We start from the raw sequence: 17,241 nt of genomic DNA on the forward strand, positions 1-17,241 counted from the left end.
ACCCAACAAACTATTAAGATGTTGGTACTGTCCCCTAAATCTTAATTATTCTGTTCTTTTAATAGAAAGTGACTACTTCTCTTTATTATTGTTTGGGAACATGATTTTGGACTGGTTATAACACACACCCTAGCTATGAAGAGTTAGTGGTGTGCCGTTCTTGGTCAATACTTGACAATGAACTGCACTTTTTTCCTAGGAATGCTGTCAGCCACACTGAAACGTGTTAAAGTCGCAGTGACAGGCCTATTCTTAGTGACAGAAGGTCTAGTGGATGGTATGAATGAGCGAGGTGTTCTTTAAACTCCTGGATGTACGGTTTATTTATGGAAAGTTTAAGCCTCCAAGACAAAGAACAGAATAATTTCAACAGAACAAAGTAATTAAGCAAGTAAGACATTAAAGGCCTACACGTGCATTTTCTCACTTTAGTGGGTTTAACTTTGACCATGGATTTATTTGAAGATGACTTTTTTTTTGTGAAGACAATATACTGAAACTTAGGGGCTCTTTGGTTCTTGTTCTGTGTTTGGCAGTGCTTACCCCACCAGAATTTCTATCCTTAGCTGACTTTCTAAATACAGCAGTGTGCAAATTAATGCATATGGATGCTTTAAAACATTATAAAATTAGTCATATCTTTAGTAAGTTAATTATGAAAACAATCGGATGCTCCATTTTCACTCCATTCCTGGTATGTTTGTGATTTTGTTTAGTTTTTTCAGTCAATGGCAACTACTAAGCAGAATTTTAAATATCAGTTGATCCATTCACAGTCTGGTAGTTTTTTTCTGGCCTTACTCAATTTTAATTTAATATCAGTGGACTTTATGGAGTTAGAGGTCTACAGAGCTTAAATCACAATATTTTAGACAACTCTTGCAGAACCTAGATGAGTATAGATAGATGTAAATCATAGTGATTTAAGGCTCCAATTCTTACTATCATTTGAATAAATGGGCAATAAATCTTGATTCAAAGAATTGCATTTGTACTTATTTTCTTAATGCAAGGTTGAAGTCAAAGATGTGGATTTTCAGCTAGAGTGCATCTTATACATTTGCTACTTCTTTTTGACAATCTGGAAGATACACTAGTTTCGCATTTAAGTGTCATCTGAATATGCATTTCTTCACTTACCTATTTTGTGCATTTTGTTTGAAAATGGAAAATGACATTTATTTTTTATATAAGGGACTTAATTTGGGTCACACTGTTTTTGTATGGAAATGGCAATTCAGTGTGGTTCATCTATAATCAGACATTGCTTTTACATTTGCTACATAAAATTACATTTTAGATACATTATAAAAAGTGTTGAAACATTCTGCATATAGAACTAATTTAGAAAACAAAAGAAAGTATCATTGTGGTCCATGTGTGGTTTAATGTTTTATGACTGATAAATAGTCTTTCTCATGTTTATTCATACACAGATTTGAAAAGAAGCACAACTTTTACTGCTTCTTCAAGACCTGATAGATTTTTTTTTCACCTTGAATGCCTAAAACGGAAAGAAAATTTTCTTCCTGGATACACAAATATATGACATTCCAGTTTTCTTTGTTAGTAATGTAATAGCAGCTTTCTTAAGTGTGAAAACCACACTCTCGTTTTCTGAAAAATACTTCTGAACAACAATATTACTGTTTTCAGTAATAGTTGGAAAGGGTAAGTTTAACATTAAAGACAATACTCGTGGATACACGATAACAAAATACATGTGTTATATGTTTACTCAGTAATGTTAGGAGACGTTTTGTAAATGTAAAATGTAAATTTTGTCTTCAGAGGCAGTTCTTTATTCAATCATTTCAATTAATACGTGTGTGTGTGAGAATTAAATTTTTAAACTAATTTCCTCCAGTCACTTAAGATTTTAATACTGCAGAAAAGATTTAAAATGCATGAGTCTTTTAGCAATACTTATTGGTATATTATACTTCTGCTCCAAAGTGTTTTCAATCTGTGAGAAAAAAACTCCACACCTCTTTTGTAGAAGTGAAGTTTTTTGCCTACTGTCCCTAAAAAGGTGAGACGCTTTATATGCAGTAGGTGTGCTTGTAAGTATGGTGGGCTCTTAGATTTAATGCCTTAAAGCAAGGCTCTTAATTGTGGAAGGATACTCTGACCTATCAGTGTAATGAAAACATTTAAAAGTGTTAGGTTCACTAATCACAGACATAACACAAATGCTAGCTTGATGGGGTTTTGCAGATATTAGTAGCAATGGAGCAATAGTTAGGAATGGAGTTGAATGTTAAATGAAAGTTTTGGAGATCAGGGCATATGTCTGAATTTATATGCAGTTTAATCTTTGCTCCATGGATGTTCATTTTTTCAAAACTCATCTCTTTTGTACTCTCTTGAAGACATTGAAAAAACCCCAACAATCTGACTGTTAATTATTTAAAAGCATTCTAAATTTATGCTTAAATAATCTTATTCTTTTGCTTGCTGTTGGTTGTTTTTCAGCAGCCTTTAGTGGTGGTGAAGCATCCAGCCAACTGAAAAACATTTAATGCTAGTTAAACCTTTGTGCAATAGAAACTGAGGCTAATAATCTCATACCTGGGCACTGGTTATTATGATCACAGTTTACATTCCTGACACTGTCTCTGTGGTCTCCCCCATTTTATGCCCAGAAAAAGGAAAAACAGCCAGCACTCATTCCAGACTGAAATTTAAACAGCCAAAAATCATTCTACCGTTAAGCAAGAAGACAATACAAAGCAAGCAAACTAAATCCAAATATGTTTAAATTGCTGCTTTAGCCTGCATGGCCTTTTCATATGATTCATACAAAAAGAAAAAGAAATAAACAAACTAAATTAGTATCACAGCTCTGACAAAGTGCAAGGCTTCATATTTTTCCCCATTTCTAAAATGTATCAACTGCACAATGTCAGTGTGCTAGATCAAAATTAAAACCACATGAAGTGAAATATCAAACTTCATGCTCAAAAGAACTAAGAAAGTTCCCGAGACACAACCTTAATTTAAAGAAGCAAAATTACAAGAAGTCGTGCAGAGCAGTATTCTCCTCCTCTCCTTGGAAATGTGCAGCTCTTTATTATGGAAAAGCAGTAGCCCCTCTATAGTTAGGGTTGCAATCAACTTCCATTATAAAGCCCTATTTTAGCCCCCTGTAACTTTGGCTTGAAAAATTGGAATACAAATTGCCATATTTTCTCCAAAAGAAAAGAAAAATAGATGAGGATTTTTTGTTTATTTGGTGAGGTGGGAGGATTAGGTTTTATTTTTACGTCTTTTTTTTTTTTTTTTTTTGTAAAATTGAAGAAAAATTGCTTAACTGTTACAAAGTTTAAGTCACTAGGAGAAAATTAATCTAATCCAAAATTTCTGCTTTTTTTTTCTTGCTACCATATCTGTCCGTATTATTTGAAATTATTTGTAAATAATTTAGCAGAACAGTCCCTTTGCCTTTTCGCTATTAGGAGGGATGGGCCTAATTTTTCTGCTGGTAATGACAGTAACAATATTTGGTTCATAACTTGTATGGACATAGGATTAGGCAATCTGATCAAAATTTTGAAAAGCAATTCACATCTCTTAGTGTGTTATGTAACCCAAAGTGAAGTGTAAAGCACATGTTGACCTTTTTGGAGTTTTTGAGCAAGTATTTAGTTTCCAGAGCTCTCCACATGTTCTTTGCTGAAATTTCCAGCGCAGAGGGAATGACTGTTAAACTAAATGACTGCTTTTAGAAAGGCCAGAAGAAAACATATACTTAGTTACTGAGGGCAAGTGACTTCAACCAAGAGATTGTCTATGCCTAATGAGACTGCGGTGAACACTAGCCACTCCCAGCATTCAGCCTTACTTACCCTGCTTGGCTCATTTCCTAGGATTAGGTCCAGAACAGCCCCTGGCCATGTAGGCTGTTCAACAAACTGTGTAAGAAAAGAAAGCAAGCACAGTCCCTGGAAACATATTTCCCTCTTTTTTCAGATAGTTGTTATCCCGTTCTGGATCTAAGCATTTTAAATTCTTTACGATTAAAGACCTGGCATCCTTGCAGCTCTCACTGATTCACTGAGGAAAAAAAATATTAAAAAAAAACCCACTTATGGCTCTCCCTTACTTTTGTGTAAACTTCTTAGGAAAGGTGTATAGTACTATTTACATTCTATTGAAATGATCTCTTCAAGGTTAGAAAGAAAAAGTTTTTTTTTTCCCTGAGACCTTAATTCCTCTATGTATAAAAAGTTGCATATGTGATTATGCATTTATATAAAATATATATTTGTGTATAGATACTTGAAACTGGAGATTATTTTGCATATACCTATTTATAGGGGTTTGGACAGCCCACATTTTGTTGTACCCTATGTTTTGATATTATGCATTGTAATTATTTAGTGTATTAGTATGGTATTTTTAAATGTTGACAAGATGCATCAGAATGTAAATTCAAATCGAATTGTGATCATATAACCACAATGCTGCATGCAGAGATGAATGTGACTTCAGGTTGTTTCCATGCAATGTGTAAGGTGTCCATGTGAGATCACTGTGTGTCTTATGGTACAACCTGACTTTTGGAACATACAATAGTAAAGTTATTCAAAGTTTAGCAAGACTATTGCAATATTATTAAAAATAATGTAATTTGGATAAATCTGACTATTTTAAGAAACAATAAGAACTAACAAAGTTTTAAAAATATAACAGAAAAATCTGCACTGGGGAAATGATTCTCCTGAACAAATCAGACTGTTTTCAGTAGGATATATCTATAAAATAAATCCTAAAAATTTAGAGCAGGAGGAAAAGTATTAATCCTGTGTCAAAATACTTCAGAGTGAAAGGAAAAAGATGCCAATATTTTCCCTCTTTATAGCCACACAAGATAATTTTAAAAATGCTTTTTTTAGCTGGCTGTTTTCATTGTGATAACTAATGTTAAGACCCATTTGAATTTTGCTTTGCCATTCAGAATTCTTAAAACCCAGGAACACTAAGATCACTGTTTCTACAATGTCATTAGGCTTTTCTTTGTATAACAAGTATGTGCTGTACATAAGCAGAAAGGGTAAGAGAAAATGATGCGCAGGATTTCCCTGACAGAAGCAGATGTCAGGGATCAGGTAAGACATCGCTGACAATAGCTGTTGGAGTTTTGTGTATGCTGCTGACAGAGCAGCAGAAGAGGTTGTCTAAGCACTTTCCCAAGACATGGCTATCAGAATAAAAAAAACTTTGAAGAACCACAGCTGGAAGCCTAGGGAGCTCTGAGGACAAGAACCTAGGCTGAAAGGCAGGTGTTCAGCAGATGTTTAGCTGTTGACTTCTCTAATCTGGAATGGAAATGGTGGTATGTGAGCAATAGAAAAAAGGCAGGAGCTTGCCTGCAGACAAGTCCAAATCAGAGATATTTCCTGATGAGAACCTGTATGGTTCTACTTAGAGGGTCATAGGCGGGCTTCAGTGAAAAGGCTGTAAGAAAAGACATGAAGGTAACTGAGGGAAAGACACAGTTGTCACAGCTCAGGATATTCATACAGCTATGTTGAGTTTTGTAATTTTCAGGACTATGTGGACAATGAGATAAGTGAGCTTTCTGTTAAGATTTCCAGGGCTCATTTCCTTTGTTGGAAAGCATGATTTATACACACAAGATTTAGTCTGATGCTACAAATACTCAATGAAGTTTTCAGAAGCTAACGCTGGAGGTGTTACAGATGTCACCTGTACTAGCTTTTGCGATGGTGTGCGAAAGGTAAGAATGACACATACAGACACAAATACGTAAAACAGACAGCAATCACATCAATAACTTAGAAGTCAAAAAATTCTCTAACGTAAGGTTGACCTAAACAGAGTAATTTTGCTTTTAGAATCAAGACTTCTAATAACTTGAAAACTAGTTAATTATGTCATAATCTGATATTATGACTCAAAAATATTTTTGCAGCTGATCAGCTATCTGAATTGCAAATAAAAATCTGGAGTATCCATGATAGAAAGTTCCCTACCACAACAGTGGTATGATTATTGGTTTTTTATTTATGCATTCAATAATGCAATGATCAGAGAAAGATGTGTTTGAGGGCTGTTTTTAATTAGCAACAAGAGCTGAGAAAATTTGTTACTCTTAATATTTAGCCTTATTATGGGATTTTTTTTGAAAGGCTTAATCCATATTTGACATCACCTACACCTAATTTTCACTGCTTATTAAATAACTGCTTTCAGTTACTTATTAAGGCTATATATTAAAATAAATAAGACTGTGAAGAGAAAAATATTTGCATTTCCCAGTTTTAGATCAGCCTGTATTTCATAAAACTGTAACTCGAAACAGCAATATCCCCTTTCAGTGGAGTACAATCCCAACAACAAAACTCATTAAGGATTACTTTTTTATACATCCTTTAAATGGAGAGTTGTCCACAGTCCCTTGAGTATTTCTATAGAAAGCCTAGGAGAACTGGGTACATGTTTCCGCTAAGGCTTTGAGAAACTTCACCTGAAATGCCTGTTTCCAGCTTTCTTTGGTAGAATCTATTGGCAGGAAAGGAGTACTCCAAAATTTGTGGGCTTTCTTGAAGGTACTGTTGAGTAAACATTTAAGAAAGAAGGTGGTTAGAGAGAAGATGAAATCTTTCTGTTATTTCAGTGAATAGAATATTTCATAGAGAACATGCCAAAAACCTTAATGTTCCCATGAGCCAATATATAATTTTACTTGGATAATCATTCCCTTGTTAATATTAGTTAAGGTATCTTTTCTTCTTCATCCTTTTTATTCCTCCAAACTGACACTTTTGAAGTAGTATGTTATACAAACACGGCTAGTATGATTTTGAAATGTCATTTCAAAGTTGAACACTTAATGACTTGTAGTTTTTCTGCTATGTATATATCTAGCAGTTTTACTCAACACAAGCTTGCTAACATAACTCATTCCAGGCTGATTTATTATTTTTATTCAACCAGGTGCTACATGGGTTTGGCAACTTTGGCAATGCCTTTGTCTATAATGACTCTGCACTTGGTGCTTGACGCTGCCAACATGTGCAATGAATTCACTGGCACTAGTGGAGAATTTCATTCCCTTATCTCTTTGTGAAGAATCAAGCTTCATCTCCCATACTGCTTGTTATCCAATACATCTCATGTAATCGTTTTGATTTCTTTGATATTTCTCCACTTCCAGAATGTTCAGTTACAATTCTGCTGAGCTAATAGCTGTTCTTAGAAGTAGAAATGTATCTGTTATGTTGAAGTTTCTTCATAATTATTTTCACTCTTCATTATTTCTCTCATGAGGTCTCAGACATCTCTATTTGTTCAGGAGGCTGTATCATAAACAAGTTTTGTATTTTTAAGATATATCTGGCATATCATTTGGCAAGATGTAGGAATACAGAGAGTACATTTATTTCTGCAGAGGAATGAAAACTTTCTCTTTTTTTACTGTAAGAGTCTCTGCTTCCTAGCTGTGAAGATAAGCTAAATTCAGGTGAAAACACTGAAAATTTTAGTACTATTTAATACAATAATCATAGTAGCAATTTAAAGTTCTGTTCTGTTTTTAAAGTTTTCATGAACTTGAATAGCAGCCAAATAACTGCTGTACAGTCTACAAGGAAGCTTTCTCTGTCAGACTTTGCTGTGATCTAATCTGGTGTATTACAAGCATTAATTTACAGTATTATTCGTGGTCCTTGAAGATTATTTTATTTAACAATAGAATCTGACTATAAAGTCTTGCATCTGAGCATTCATATTAGACCTGCACAGTTTCTTACCACTGCAAGCCTGAATGGTAGCTACTGTGTGTTGCAGTGCACGTTTATTTCATTTGTGTTTCTGCAACAAGACACTGATCTCTTACTAGATTTCATTGTTTCCTAACTGAGCAGTTTGAGGGATAATTTAACCTTTTCTTTATCTTTTTTTGTTTGTTTGTTTGTTATGCTTGTAAACTTTGAACTTCCTACTGCTTAGAGGGTCAAAATGGGATGACAGTTGTACCTTACACATATTTTGTTTTTAAATGAAGTCTCAACACAACCAATCCAGTATTTGCCAGTCTGTCATTACTTACTGGTTGGTAAACCATGCAAAAAGCAAAGTTGAGTTTAATCTGAACTTATTTAGGATTGATTTAGTGACAATAATTTTTTTCTTCTTATGTGTTCTCAGAGGAATGTAAGAAATACCTTCCAAACACTTTTTTCAGCAAGCAGTTTTTAGTATAGATAACCATATAGATAAGAATAAGACAAAAAAAGATAATCTGTTTCTACAAATTTCACCCATTCCCTCACCACATGTTCTTCTCATGACGTGAGAGGATCTGTATAGCTGTGTTAAATGAGCTGTGCCTTTAAGATAAATGAGACAGTTCACAACCCAGGACTGTACTTAACACTAGAAAATATAAAGACAGTGACCTAAATGCCAGTCTCACTCCATGATCAATTAGGGCCATGCATAGCACAATAAAAAAAAAAAAAAAGGAGGAGAAAAAAAAAAGACTAAGAAAAAAGCTCCATCTGGTTCAGAAGAGAGTGGCCAGTCCCATAAATAACACAAGCTGTCAGGAAAACATCATTCCTATAGTACTCTGTGTATTGGTTTTCTGTCCAACTACAGATCCAGTGCAAGGAGCTTCAGTTTTGCATAAGCTTTGACCACACTTAGGTCTTCAGCTCACCATAACAGCCACATTCATGAGTTGTTCATGGGTAATATGAGTTAAATTAACAGGCTGGAGAATTAAGTGTACAGAAGTAAAGAACATGGACATATACAATTCTGGAATCCTATCGCGCACGCACGCACGCACAGACACACACAAAAAAAGAAAAACCAAACAGAAGAAAAAGTCCAAGTTTTCATTTGAGCTGAGCTTTTCTGAATAGGTAAATAAAACTCATCAGTAACATTATATTTTGAAAATTTAACTGCAAACTCCACATCATAATGTGAGATAAAGGTGAATAGTAAGCTTTACTTTACACTTGTTTGTATTTTAAATACTTCTGTTGGTAGCTAATAAGTAGTTGGGAATCCTAAAGACAGAAAAGAAACACTGCTGTTTTTTACTGGGTTAGAACAGCCATACATTACTTTCACATTCAGATTTTTTTCATAGTGGAAAAGGGAAGATCATTCAGTACTGAACATTCGTATTCTGGTAACACCCGTTACTAGGTCAGAAGGTGAGAGTGCTGGGCGCTGTACAGGCATACCATAAATAAATAGCACTTCTGGAAGTTTACATTATTGGTGCGCAACAGAAATGGGCCTGCATTTTTTCAGATGGAACCTTTACATTCATAAAAATTGGTGACTGGAAATGCTAATATAGAACATGAGCAATGCCAAGGTAGCCTTGAGCCCTGCCAGAACAGGGGGAGGATCCATAGGCCCAGCACCACCTCAGGAGTTTCCTATCACTTGCTTCAAGTGTCTCACCATCCTGATTTTCCTCCAGGGGGGTGTAACACCACTTGATGTCTCCTCTCTGGCTACAAATTTATACACCACTTGTGCTCCAGGGAGAGGATTGAAAATTACTTTTAACAATCTCATAAATTTTGAGGAATTCTCTCCTGTGTGAGAAGAAGCAAGCTTCCTTGGTCCAGTTCTGTGCTAAATCTCCAGCACACGATGGAACCAGCGCTTTCCAGAGTGTTTTGTCACTTTTACTTAAACATCCTCCCCTTTACTGCTGAGGGAGACAAAGGATTATCTACTTTTCTAAGGTCTCCCCTGGAGAAAAGAGCAAAAGAGGTAGAGTTTCTGTACATATCTGTAGGTATATTTTCTTAGTTTAACATGCAGTTCATAGATGAACTTTATTTCTGAGGAATCAGGCAGTTGTATGGTTAAAAACTGAAGGACATGAAAGTTGTGGCATGAACAGGATGAAGAGAGGCTGTAGATGTTTTGTTTGCTCAGAGGTAAAATGATGATCCCTGCTCTTTCCCATTAAATCTGTTGAAGATAAATAGCAAATTGTTGTATTTATTTCTTTTCTCCGGTTTGCATTTAGAAGATGACACACAGAAAATTCACTTTGAAACATTTCCTTAAAAGCACATGATAAATCCCTAGGGAGAAATTCACAGCCTGAAGAGAGCCTTGTGCTTGGGTTAGATAGTGACAGATAGCAATGGAAATACAGTACTTGGTGCTCCAAACTAAGAGACCATTGTGTGTGCAACTCACAGTGAGAACATGGCAGAATAAAGCTTCCCCCGTCCCCACCCAGAAGTGTGGCTGTCTTTGTAATTTTAATTGGTCTGTGTTTGTGGAGTGGGGCCTCTATTTACTTATGGCTTGGGGCTTGTGTTTACCAAGCCTGGTGGAGGCCAAGTGTCATATCACTGAAGCTTAGTTCCTGCAAGCTATCCTGCTATATCTTGAGGCACTTTTCTTTTCAGTATCTGTGCCTGTCTAATTCGCAAGCTTCTGTGAAACAAGCACAGGAGGATACAAGGCCTACAGGGAGGAATTACACCTAATTACTCAAATAATTGCTAGGCTGTTGCCTTCTTAGTCACTGAAAATAATTTCCAGGTCCCTGGCTTTTATAGATAGTCTTCTAGAGGCAGGAGGACACAGCCCCCTTTTTAACTCAGCCCATTCAGTCACAAAATCAGAACACTCGAGCCTGCAAAATTAATAAGCACCACTTCCATTACATATATTTTAGGTTGTTGTTGCCGTGGCGATAAAGTCAGGGACATTGAATCTCCTCTGTTGAGCCATTGTTATCATCCCTGGCCATCTGCTGCAGAGGAGTGATATTCCATCTCATTTGCATGATGACTGATATATGGGAGGTTTGGAAGGACATATGCCACAGCAATCATGTGATGAAAATTAAAGTGAAAGTTTTGGGCCCAGAGCCGAAAAAAATCTGTGTATGCGCATGAGGCTGTTGATGTGCAAATGTGAATCATATTGAGAAGGTTTGAATAGGGAGGTGTGACGTAAAGAGGGGACACAAACGCAGGTGCTTATCTCTAGGCAGTCAAAGGCACTGGATGTCATATCATGGGAACTACCTTTCAAAGACACAGCTTTAGTGCACAGTTCAGCACACAAGGGAGGAGAAACATATAAGTTTTGGAAACAAAAATAAAGTAAGTTTAACAACTTTTTCACACTATTCTGAACCCATTGATGTTTAAGCAACTTGTACTATTAGTAACTTTCTGTCTTTTCTATTGTTTGTGCTCTTGTTTTGCAAAAAGCAAAAAATCCTGTCCATATATCAATGTTGAAAGCTTGAGAGATTTGTATTAAGTTCAAGGGTTTTAAATCCATGTTTAAAATGCTCTCTGCAAACTTTTTTTTTTGGTTGTTATTTAAATGACACTAATGCTGTTTCTTCCACAATGTATGTTTGGTCATTATCTTAAATATTATTTTGGGCCTCAATTAAAAAATAGCTACTTGTAACTGCTTTGAGAAAGCTTTCTGAATAAAATGTCATGGTGTAATTGCATTTATACTGCCTCAGTAAAGCCTTTGTTCATATACATTTTACAATTGTGCAAATTTGCAGCTTTAGCTATTTGATTTGAGGAAATGATCACAAGGACACTTCCTCTCATTTTGAAAAGTTACTGAACTTAAATACTACCATTGGAAAAAAGAGAGGGAAAAAAACAAGATGGGAGAGGGAGAGAGTCGGACCAGTGTATTTGTAAGAACTGTTCGATAGATGCAGGTTCACTTACAGTTATGTATTACACACCAAAGAGCTTTCTCATGATGTTTTAGAATGCTCTAAAATCATGTGTAATGTTTTTGAAATGAAGATTGTTGATCAATATATTTAATAGCATTGCTTTAAAGTGAAAAACAGTCTTTCAAAGCGTGACATTTCAGTCCTTTAAATTATTTGGGATTCAGAGAGTGAATTGAGAGCTTCAGATTAAAAAGCTAATACTGTACTTTAGAATGAATGTCTGTGTCAGGAAAATCTTTAGAAAGTTAAATGACACTAATATCAAGCAAGGTTGAAGAATGAAATAGACCTTCTGGGACAACATTTTGCAGGAGGATGATTTTTATGAAACAGCATTTGATGCTAGAGAAAGTCTGTTTAACACTCTGATCAGCAGTAGCTCTCCCTCTCTCTCTCTCTCTGACTTTCTTTTGTCTTTAACAAAGCACTTAGTTCAGATGTTTGTCTTCCTTCATATGTAAATAGCAAGACAATCTTCTGCAAGGTGCTGTGAATTTTTCATTTAACAGATTATAAAAGCACAAATCCCAGATTTTATCCTTAAACTGTATGGGGTGAACTTTGTTAGTTAAAGATGTTTTTAGAATTCAAAATGACAATTTATTATCGCTTTTGTTGATTAAATTAGTTAAGTTAATTGTATAGATGTGTCTTCTTTCGTTTGGCTGTGCAATAGTTCTGTAATTCTTGGGGAAAATTACAGCATTTGTGATGAAAGCTTTCTCTGAGACAATAATGTATTTCTGCTATAAGATGGTTAACAGATAATCCAGATTCGGAATGAGGAATTTCTAAATATAGGCTTTGCCTCTTTAACTTCCTAGTTTGAAGCATTTTATTTTTACTTGTAAATATCATCTGTGTATTATAGTACTTTCATGCCTGCAGGCTAAGATTACCAGTCTTCCCTTTTTTTCCTCCTCCTTCTAAATATTCAATTACTCAATGGTAATTATTATTATGTGGCCTTCTTGGCTTGCTGCATTATTAGATTAATATAGATTTCTTGTGCCAAATTAGCGGAAATCACTGTTATACACAGCAACGAATCACTTTTTTTTTTTTTTTTTTTTTAGTTTTATTTACTTTGTTGAATAACAGGAAGACTTTGACATCATGAGGTTTTATTCCTGAGACTTTTAATATACCTTTGAAAGCTGAGCAGGAGAGGGTGTATTTTGGGTTTGTTTATTCTTTTGAAGGTTTCTAATAAGTAGAAACTTTGGTTAAATTATAATTTAGGTCAGTCAACGATCTGTAAATAAGGACCTTTGTGAATGAAATGACAGTTGAAGTCCCCTGATCTCTGGTTATTGTGTCAAAGGTGTGTAGCAGAGGTAAGAAAACCAAAAATGAAAGAAAAGGAGCTGTCCAGGGTACTGCAGCAGATTAATATTTACTCCCACTGTACAGAAAAAAAATCTGGCCCGAAGTGTTCACAAAAGTGCCACCATTTGTTACCTCCCCACCCCCACTCCCCAAACTAGATAAACCTTATATTGAAGTTAACTATAAAAAAAATTTCTGTGTATGAAAAACTTATTTCAGAATCATGTCACATTTCTGTGAATAGAAAATACACCCTTAGATCACAGTAACTGTCACAAATTGCTTATTAAAACTAAATTTTTATGTAAAGATTTTTGTCAAAGTTGCAGGCAATAAAACTTTTCCCATCTAAACTAATCTTTGAGTGTAACACAAATGGTTTCTATGGTAGTGTCGTAATGTAAACAAAACAAACAAACAAGAAAACCCCAGATCCCAATCTTGCATTACTTGATTGCTTTTGAAATGAATTCTTGTCCTTATGTGACCTGAAATGTGTGGTTACAAAGCTATAGAAATCCAAACGATCATATTTGTTTGATATGAAATGAAAAAAAATAGTTAAATTGAAAGTTTAACATCATGAAATTCAAAATCCCAAGTGGTATATAAACATTAAAAGAAACTTTGGACTGCTAATCCTAGGAAATTAGTTTTATGGATTGAATTCAACAAGGCTTCAGAAATGGTTCCATCTGCTGCCTAGCAGCTGGTGAAAGGATAAATTTAATTCATTAATTCATTTGGAAAAAAGGATCCAAGTAGTAAAGACTTCATTGCTCATAATGCACATAGGTGGAAATCAAAACTGAAATTAGGTCCTGTTGATCATCTCTGATAATGAGGAACATTTTCTTTGTCATTGTTACAATGGTCCTGATCAGGCAGTTGACAGTATATTGACTATATGGTGCTAACTGATATTTTTATGTCTCAAAAAGTTGAGAATAGTTCCAAAAGCATCGCTCCTCTTCTGGGAGGAACATGCCTAACTTTTGGGAGTTGCAGATTATGTAGTTTTAAAAAAGCTGAAATGTTTCACTGTCTTTATATGCTGTCTTTATATGAATATTTGTAACTTCTTTCCTGTTAAATCAGTTTAAGGAAACAAAACCAGATACCACTAAAATTAGAAAATAAACTTATTCACAGTTTAGTCCCTTCAATAATCCAAAACCACAATGTCAAATGTAAAGAATTTATTACTTTTCTTTACTTTTCTATTAGTCACAAGCTTCATCTTTTCTTTCCTGTCTTCAACCATTTTCTTTTCATAATAAGTTACAAAAACTTAGAGGAAGAGGGGAAAATATAAGTTAAAGTCTGAGGAAAGGCAATATTGAAATATCCAGAGTTTTAAAGGAAAAAATAATTGGACAAATGCTTCTATAAGAACTTGACGTTTAACTTGTAGCTGTAAAGCTATCCAAATTATCACAGCCTCCAGATACAGATTTTTTTAAAGTGGTTGCCTCTACTTTTTTAATCTAAATCACAAGCAGTGAGTGCAAAGTTATCTAAGGCTTTCAAACTGCGAGATGGTCAAGTGGCAAAGGCTGTTCACCTTATACCAGGCACACAGGTAAACGCACTCCTCATTACTTGCTGAAGGATACACAGGACTGATGAACCTGTTATCCTGAAACCAGTTAAATATCTGCCAATGCCTATTTTCAATGTTTCTGCTTGAGATGGTGATTTCATGAATGATATTTGGCTTTCCCCATTTCCTCTGTAGCCCATAGCTCACTGTGGTGGGTTTGTTGGATTTACTATAAAGGTTCTGTTCGCACCCTGTGGGTTGGGTTAAGAATTAGGATTTATGCATTTACTTCTACTGTTGCATTGTTTATACAGCTTTGGTTTAGTTTTGATCCCTTTTTTTTTTTTTTCCCTTTGAGGCTCTTCCACAGTGTCAGCTGCTGACTGATAGTAGGAGAACGGCCTCGTGGTGTGAATGAAAGGGACCTAGCGGTTGGTAAACAGAGATAAGGAATAAATAGAGCACAGGCAAAAGGAGATAGTTCTGTGGGAGCCCAGATTGCCGCCAGTCTGTTCAAGTGAGATGCAGTGCCTGTCCTTTTCCCAGATTAAATTAGTGTGCGAAATCTCCAGTGACCTCCTCCCCTTCTCCCCATACTCTTTAGCCAAGCTGAACAGCCTCTGCTGTAAAGTATTCATTTTATCTAGGGACAAGTTGGACAATAGAACTCTCCCTGTTACTTATGGACAGCTGTCGTGATTCATAGGGCTTTTCAGCATTTCATTTTTCGTAAGAGTTAAAAGGGTTTTACCTTGTAACTGACGAGAGGTTAGAAATGCAAAGATGCCAGCCCAGAGGTTGCCTGTAGTAAGGAAGTTAATAAATAAATATCACCACCACCCCCGACACACAAACACACACGTATCCCCTCCCCAATGTGCAGAAGGCTGTGTATTTTGTTAGTGCTGCTCTTCTTATTTAAAGGGGTTTAATTGTGATAACATGATTACACTGAAGCATGAACTGCATGGAGAAATTAACAAGCAGAGACACAGCGATATACAGGGCCCCCAAGGTTCCCTAAATTAAAGGTGACCAGTGCAAACCCAGTGAGTTCCCTTTTCCCTTCTTTGCCCTTGCTTTTGCCTACATCTCCTACTACTTTATTACCTGCAAATAACTCCCAGGAAAGAGTAAACCCTCACGAGATACCTTTGTGGTCCCGTATGTTTTTTTTTTAGTGATTTACTGCAAATATATTCAGCATTTTGACTGATTAAATAGACCTTCGGCAACCTTGAGGGTCACTGTGTAGAGTATGTACATAGAAAATGCATCAGCCCATTGTACCCTGGCAGCTAATGAGATTGGTCGTTAAGTAAATGACACAAAGCCTACAAAAAAAGCTTAGCAGCTCACTAGAGTATCACAGAGTGTCCCTGCACACCACACAACGACACAAACAGTGGACTAACCTAGCCCACCCCTGCTTTATTCTACATCACTGCTTCCCTGATGTCAGCGTGAGAGGCAGAACAAAGGCTAAAAGGCACACGGTAAGTCAGTCTGACAATTATGCCCTAGGGAGAAAGTAGAGCAAATCTTAGCCTAACCATGGGGTTGAAAGTCCGTTTCTAGACAAGTAGGTCATAATGAAGGGATTTTTTTCCCCCCTGTCACTTTACGAAGGGGAGAAAAATGTCTCTGGAATCAAGGTTGGGTTTGTTTCTTGTTTGTTTGTTTCCTTTTCTCTCTGTCTGATTTGCCAGCTTACGAAAGTTTCTGGAATTCCAAAAGTAACATGAAACAGTATGTTTTGTGAACTGGATATTGCAATGATAGTGTAATGAAATAAATATTCTTTGTAAGAACTGCCACACAGTAAGCACTGCCTCAGATGTACATGAACATCTGATGAACTTTACAGACAGAAAGTTTCTTTCTACTTCTCTGTAAAAATCTGCTGAAAATGTGTTATATGTATGAATACACATTTCAATCCACTAGCCACTTACACCCCTAAATACCTGGCACAGTTTTTACAACTATGCAGATATAAATGGAATTGTTACTATAATTTTGGGGTGGTTTTGAAAGCAGATTTTTATATGGTGTCTCTCTCAGTGTTGTCTTTTACGTGAGCTGAAATTAAAGAGTTGAAGATTGTTGTTAAACAGTTACACAGTCATTACTTATTTTCTTTGCACAGCAGCAAAATATTCAGTTGATATCTTAGAGTAGCAGGTGCCTGCCTGTGTAACCAATGATAAAATCTATTCTAGCAGTGTTTCAGTTTAGTATCTCAGGATCCTTTATTTTGCTGAAAAATGGCAACAGGAAGTTGCCAGAAAGTCTTGTTTGCATTGCTAAAATGTTTCTGTCTGCTTTGCACTTTGGAGGATCAGGGGATGTTAGGTTCAAAATGACATGATATTATTGCAAGATGCCTGTGTGAATTAAGTAATGCTTCTGCCCGCTCCCAGACCACTGAGAACCATATGTTTTAAGAATGCTTTCTCAAACACAGACAGTTAAAAAAGTGGGGTTTAGATATCAGCCTGCATTACAGTTGGTTTTTTGTTGTTTTGTTTTGTTTTGTTTTGTTTTGGAAGAGTTATTTAATTTCAGAAAACACTTGTCAATAGATGTATATTTAGACATGTCAGGATAACCTGTTCACTTAATTAAA

General features: G+C 35.7%; 1 protein-coding gene across 4 annotated transcripts in view; it reads left to right on the plus strand.

Annotated features, from left to right (window-relative positions):
* The first annotated feature begins 10,964 nt into the window (after positions 1–10,964).
* The window catches only part of ST18 (ST18 C2H2C-type zinc finger transcription factor), a 101,107-nt gene continuing 94,830 nt past the window's right edge, over positions 10,965–17,241 (plus strand). For 2 of the 4 annotated variants that reach the window (XR_005103400.1, XM_037381781.1), the window contains exon 1: positions 10,965–11,129. The gene's annotated coding sequence lies outside the window, so the exon portion shown is untranslated. Of the gene's footprint in view, positions 11,130–15,986; positions 16,109–17,241 lie in introns of those variants that run through there. The other 2 variants (XM_037381779.1, XM_037381780.1) reach the window with 2 other exon arrangements.

This window comes from Falco rusticolus, chromosome 3 (genome assembly GCF_015220075.1).
Source record: "Falco rusticolus isolate bFalRus1 chromosome 3, bFalRus1.pri, whole genome shotgun sequence".
Classification (NCBI taxonomy): Eukaryota; Metazoa; Chordata; class Aves; order Falconiformes; family Falconidae; genus Falco; species Falco rusticolus.